Source organism: Brassica rapa, chromosome A02, assembly GCF_000309985.2.
Source record: "Brassica rapa cultivar Chiifu-401-42 chromosome A02, CAAS_Brap_v3.01, whole genome shotgun sequence".
Classification (NCBI taxonomy): Eukaryota; Viridiplantae; Streptophyta; class Magnoliopsida; order Brassicales; family Brassicaceae; genus Brassica; species Brassica rapa.
Window position 1 is genome coordinate 17,348,349 of NC_024796.2, and position 6,000 is coordinate 17,354,348.

Here is a 6,000-nt window from a genome sequence, read left to right on the forward strand (position 1 = left end):
AAAAAAGAAAAATATCAAAAAAAACTAATCTAACCGAAGTTAAAAGGATATCATAGATGTCGAGAGGATCAAGTGCAAATCTATTTGCTCAGAGCAAATCTCCTTATAAAAAAAATTCTTAGGCCGAAATCCGATCTACAGAATCAGTTACGACTTGAAATTCAAAGGCGAAAGCGGAAACTTTACCGTGTTCTTCTGCTGCTGAGTACTTCTTGATTCTGGCAGCTCTAAGAGATGGGGATTGTGTTATATGTGGACGTATATTTATAGGATTCAACTGAGAAGCTTCTGAAACGTATCGATGAAAGTTTAGTTGTAGTTGTTAGAATTAAAGGCTGATATATGGATTGATTATCTTCGCTAACTGAAACGGTAAACGTAGGGGCGGGATGACTATGACATCATCGTGCTTATTTAGGTTTTTGTCAACAATTTATGTTGTAAAAAAATTAAAAAAATTGTGGAACCCAAAATATGCCATGTGGACACTTTTAGAGGGAGAGAATATGTAATGGGCTCCGACCAATACGTAAAACCAAGAGAACATGTAATGGGCTCCGACCAATATGCCATGTTGATTTTTTTTTAAATTTTAAGTCCAGTCCAAAATGACATGGCATATTGATTGGTTCTCAATTTTTTGCCTATGTGGCAAGGTTTAGGAGAGAGAGATTTAGTCCCTTTTATATAGTAGGATTTTTTGATTTGACAAAGATCAAATATTGGTAGACCTATGAACTATGATATGATTCGACCTTTCAAATCATTGGTGCGTCACTATTACATTTCGCTTCATCTTTATCCCGGTTTACTCAATTACAAATGATTAAAATTAAAGAGAAAGGTAAAGTAAAGATTTAACATTATAACGAACCAAAAAAAAGTCTTTACCACTTTCTTTTTCTGAAAAAAGGGGGATAAAATTAACCTCGTTGAATTCATTTGATGACACGATACTAAGAGTAGGGATGGCATGGCAATCAAGGATTTGAACCGTGGGCCTGATCCGTAAAAGTTTGCTGCAGGGTCGGATTGGACCTCCATCTGGTAAGTCCGCAAAATTGCGGATCTCGCGGGACGGGTTCAAAGCAGGACGGATCGAAAGCAGGACGGATCGAAAGCGGGATGGGCTTAACTTGCTGAAGATCCGCAACCCTAATGTGAGAACTGAAATTCGCACTGTCGATTTTCGTTTAAATTAGAAAACTAGGAAAACCCTAATTTCCCAGAGGTCTCGGATCACTGCGGAGCCAACGACAAGTGACCAAATAGATGCGAAAAATATGAAAAGATAACAAAACGAATTTTGAGAAAACAATAGATCTTATTTCGAATCCGCGTAACAGCGATCATTACAAGAGATTATAAAAGCTTTGGCCGTAAAGGCTGTCAGTGAGTTACCTAATTCTGGTGACTTAAAACCTTAAATCTAGTTGAGTCGCAACTCGATAACAAAAGATGAAAAAGATACAAAAAAGGTTTTTGATTGATTTCAAATTGAACCTTATTAAAGGCGGCCTACGTACCCCTTTCGAGGATCAAGCCGAACGTAGTTAAATTGATAGAGCTGAACAAGAGATCGAACTCCCTGGACGAGTCCGTCTAGTAATTGAGTGCCAGTCATAGAAACCGAACTTGTCGAGAATAAAACCTAAAGTTTCTAAGTGCAGAGAATTCTAAGTCTAAAAGAGTTCCCCCTTTTTGCCTCTCGCCTAGGACTTATTATATACTTGCTCCTAGGTCGGTTTGCACTTTCTCCTTTCTGAGTCTAAGATGAAGTTTTGTCTCTTCTCAGTTTTGCTTGCTTATTTTCCCTTCTTCTTCTCGTGTATGTTCGCCATTTTCGATATTGGTGTTTTATCCTTTGAAACTTGCCATTTATCTTCCGAACTTGACTGTTATCTTCTCCTTAGAGACAACGTCAATTTTTATAAAAAGGTTCAATGTAATCGTATAGTTGAGGCGGCTAAGGTGCTAAGTTAACCGTTGCCGTTTTATACATTTAATTTGAATCCATGCGAAAAAACAAATCTTTGCGGGTTTTTTTCGTAAAGTTCCAATGGTAATCTAATCGAGACAACACAAGAGATTTTTCGATTGAGATTCGAAGGAGAACGCAAAGATGGAGGTAAGGGCGAGCAAGCCAAGGAGTTTAGACGAGTCTAACTTGTTTCCGTCGTAAAATCTCAACGGAAATTCCAATTGAGACGAAACAAAAAGCGTTTCAATGAGGATTCCAAAAAGAACGCAAAGGAGGACCATTTTGAGGCCTGACAGGTCGCTACATAGCGAGTTGGAGGTCTGACAGGTCGCTATGTAGCGAGTAGGAGCAAGCTAAGAAGTTTAGACGAGTCTAACTTGTTTTCGTCGTAAAATCTCAACGGAAATTCCAATTGAGACGAAATGAAAAGTGTTTCGATCGGGATTCAAAAGAGAATGCAAAGGAGGATCTTTTTGAGGCCTGACAGGTCGCTACGTAGCGAGTTCGAGAGTTCGGTCGCTGCGTCGCGACCGAGTTGTGTGCGTGCTCGGTCCCTACGTAACGACCAAGCCGTGTACGTGCTCGGTCGCTACGTAACGACCGAGCTTGGCTAGAGCTTAGTCGCTACATAGCGACCGAGCTGTGTGCGTGCTCAGTCGCTACGTAGCGACCGAGCTGTGTGCGTGCTCAGTCGGTACGTAGCGACCGAGCTGTGTGCGTGCTCAGTCGCTACGTAGCGACCGAACTTTTAGCAACCGAGCTTGGCTAGAGCTCGGTCTCTACTTAGCGACCGAGCTGTGTAATTGATTTGCTACGCTTTCTTTTTCCGCGATTAACCTAGGGGTTTTCCGCGGTTTATGGGAGAACTAGTTTTACTTTTTCAAAAAGTTTTGGTAAAACCCTTACGCATTGAGACTTCTTTAGCTCGGAAATGAACCAAACTTACGGGATTTGATAAAATTTATCGTTTCTCTTTATGTTTAGACAGAGAAATCGCAAGCTCGTTTCGTAGCACTTCCTGTGGCGAAAAGTCGCGGCTAGATTTTTTGATTTTCTCAAGAACTGCGGCGTTTGCGTAGGCGTTGGCCATAGGCGCAGTGGCGGTTGGAGTGGTCTTACCAGCATTGTGGCGAACTGCAATTTTGTCTTTCGTATTTCCAGACAATGTTTTGATCAACCGTTTTGCGGCTATGAGATAGAGTAATCCGTACCCCTCCTTCTAGCGCTAAACTGTGAGAACAGAAATTTGCACTGTCGATTTCTGTTTAAATTATAAAACTAAGAAAACCCTAATTTTCCAGAGGTCCCGGATCTCTGCGGAGCCAACGACAAGTGACCAAATAGATGCAGAAAATATGAAAAGATAACAAAAGGAAGTTTGAGAAAATAGTAGATCTTATTTCAAATCTGCGTAAGAGCGTTGCGATCATTAGAAGAGATTATAAAAGCTTTGGCCGTAAAGGCTGTTTGAGAGTTACCTAGTTCTGGCGACCTAAGACCTTAAACCTAGTTGAGTCGCAGCTCGATAACAAAAGACGAAAAAGATACAAAAAAGGTTTTTGATTGATTTCAAACTGAACCTTATTAAAAGCTGCTTACATACCCCTTTCGAGGATCAAGCCGAACGTAGTTCAATTGCTGGAGCTGGACAAGAGATCGAACTGCCTGGGCGAGTCCGTCTAGTAATTGAGTGCCAGTCACAGAAACCAAACTTGTCAAGAATAAAGCCTAAAGTTTCTAAGTACAGGGAATTTTGAGTCTAAAAGAGTTCCTCCCCTTTTGCCTCTCGCCTAGGACTCCTTATATACTTGTTCCTAGGTCTGTTTGCACTTTCCCCTTTCTGCCCTTAAGCCGCATAGCTCAAAAATAGAGATATTCCATTTTTCCCGATCTTCGTGATTATTTTCGGAAACTTTACACTTATCCGCGGAAACTTGATATTTATCATGTCTTACGAACCAAGCATAAACCATCATAAGGCTTATGGGTTCTCGGTTAAAAAATCGTAAGTGGGCTTCGAGCTGCGTTTTAGGTCTCTTTGGGCCGTCTTTGACTCGAAACGTTTATTACGGTTTCTTCGATAAAAATGAACTTCCTGCGGTTTTTGTCGTAAAGTTTTATTGATGACTTCGAGCTATGAGAAACAAAGAATTGTTTAGCCATGGCCTACGGGGGCCAGCATTAAAGAGTAGACGAGAATGCATGGATTCGTGTAGTATCGACATTTTGAGAGAGCTCGGTCGCTATGTAGCGAACAAGCCGTGTACGTGCTCGATCGCTACATAGTGACCGAGCCGTGTATTTGCTTGATCGCTACGTAGCGACCGAGCATGGCGAGAGCTCGATCGCTACGTAGCGACCGAGCTTGGTGAGAACTCGGTCGCTATGTAGCGACCGAGCCGTGTGCGTGCTCGGTTGCTACGTAGCGACCGAGCCGTGTACGTGCCAGGTCGCTACGTTGCGACCGAGCTGTGTGCATGCTCGGTTGCAACGTAGCGACCAAGCTTGGCTTGTGCGTGGTCCGATGGCCATACTTGAGCTTGTCCGCGGCCGATTTGGATATGTGTCCGTTGCCTTCGGAAAATTAGTATTTAGTGGTTCGGTTGAGATTGGAACAATAATTTACCACAAGACTCTTTGTAAAGATTATTTTTACGAAGAGTAACTTTCGTAAAAAATGTTCGTACTGATTTCTTTGGAGATTTGGATGTTAACTTCATCGTGACCGTTTTTGACCCCAACACCTAAGTCCCTATTTCTATTTTCGCCTAAAATGTTGAGAGATAGAGAGAGAGAGAGATAGATAGATAGAGAGAGAGATAGAGAGAGAGAGAGAGAGAAAGAGAGAGAGAGAGAGAAGAGAGAGAGAGAGAGAGAGAGAGAGAGAGAGAGAGAGAGAGAGAGAGAGAGAGAGAGAGAGAAGAGAGAGAGAGATGAGAGAGAGAGAGAGAGAGACAGAGAGAGACAGAGAGAGAGAGAGCCTTCGATCTGCACCGGTGGAGCTTCTTCGAGTCATCATAAGAAGTTTGACAACTCACTTTCCACCGAAGAAGAAGATCTAGTTCCCGCCATAGGTTCTTAATAGTTTTGCCTATATGTATTTGTTCACATTATCATACATTTTGGAGTTTTAGGTTTTAATATATCTTTAACTAACTTCTATTATTCTTATTTGCAGAAGATGAAGTTGATGGTGAAGAAAAGAAATTTTCATCTTTTTATCGCTTGTTGGTGATAAAGATGAAGAACAAGAAGTGTGATTGGTGTTTTCTTTTTATTTATTTTTGGAGTTAGCATCTTTGATTTGGTGTTGGTTTCATTTAATTTTGGATTCAGAAAACTAAAGCATTTGTTATGAACTTATGAGTTATAATATTTGGATTCAGCAACTAAAGTATTGTTTATTTTCAAAATGTTTGGAGTCTAACAAAAGTAAATAAACTAGTGTTTTGATCCAACTAAAATCTTCAACTAACAAGTGTATTGTCTTATCCAATTCAATCCTCGACTAAACTCACTTAGTGATGCGTCATGAAACTGATAAAGCGTCATGAATCATGTTTTGAAGCGTTGCCATATGTCCGTTTGTAATTCTATGTCCGGTGGGTCGATCCAAAAAGGCCTACATGTTTTACGGTACGGGTTTGATCAGTCATTTTGAAGACCGTAGCCTGCGCGGACCTGACCTGCCGTGACTCGCTCGAAGACGAATCCGCTGCGGTACTGGACGAGACGGGACGGATCAACCTGTTTGACATTCCTAAGTAGGAGCACGATCAAACCGAAAACTATCTCTCTCTTCCTCTCTAAATTTTTTCGCTTCTCTCTAAAAACTATTTTTCCGACTGCGTTTGGTGACCGGCGGTGGCTCATCTGCCACCAGGTATCACCCTTTTTGGTTACGTTTTGTTATTTGACTAATGTCGGTGTGTATATCTTTTGATGTGTTCGAACGTTTTGCTTCCGTCGCGGATATTATTTTCCGGTTACGGATTCTATTTTAGGTCTAGAGTTCTCTT